This window comes from Opisthorchis viverrini (assembly GCF_000715545.1).
Source record: "Opisthorchis viverrini unplaced genomic scaffold opera_v5_49, whole genome shotgun sequence".
Taxonomy (NCBI): Eukaryota; Metazoa; Platyhelminthes; class Trematoda; order Opisthorchiida; family Opisthorchiidae; genus Opisthorchis; species Opisthorchis viverrini.
In genome coordinates, this window is record NW_008751705.1 from 911,067 (window position 1) to 911,798 (window position 732).

Sequence of the window (732 nt, forward strand, 5' to 3'; positions counted from 1 at the left end):
TCTCCTCCAGGGCGTCCCTGCCTTTGGTGGACGAGAGGCCTGCGGTGGTCGAATAAAAACTGCTGTCCGGAGAAGCAGCTGGTTTCGTCGGCCTGCTTTCGGGAGCACAGGGGGATATGACTACAATCGGCTTGGTCATGAGTTTGGGGTCGTCTGGTTTAGTGCCCGGTGGAAGCCTGTTTCGTGCTTCCACTCCTGACCTGTTGTGACCAAGCTTGCGCGCGTCTAGAGGACGATCCTCAGATAGGCGCCTGATCATTGTTCAATAGATCTACGCACGAATAGGCCTGGAAAATCGAGGAAGAGTTAAAGGACTTGACGGAAAGTGTTATTTGGTATTCGGGCTTTTGCACTAAAGTTTACAGGTATATATTCTCGTTCCTTCACAGCTCACCAGGCCGTCGACTCCGTTTTCACTTGGCTTGGCGTTTCCTTCTCCACGATTCACGGATTAACGGATTGATACACAGGGTCGAGGCTTTTGCCCAAGAGTCCCGGGTCGGTTTTGTTCTTGTCGGTCAGTGGCTGTCGTTCACCTGAAAGGCACAAGTGAAAAAAGGGTGTAGCACTGCTCTTTATGTTCTCAGCGCGGGGCAGAATGCTCGCTAGCGCGAGGATTCGCATAAATAAATGTCTCAGCTACTAGATGAAAAAAAGTTTTGTCTAATGAATGCGTGTGCCCTGAGCTTGAAGATTTTCTTACTATGTCCCCGCCGGGTGTTTGCTTTGCTG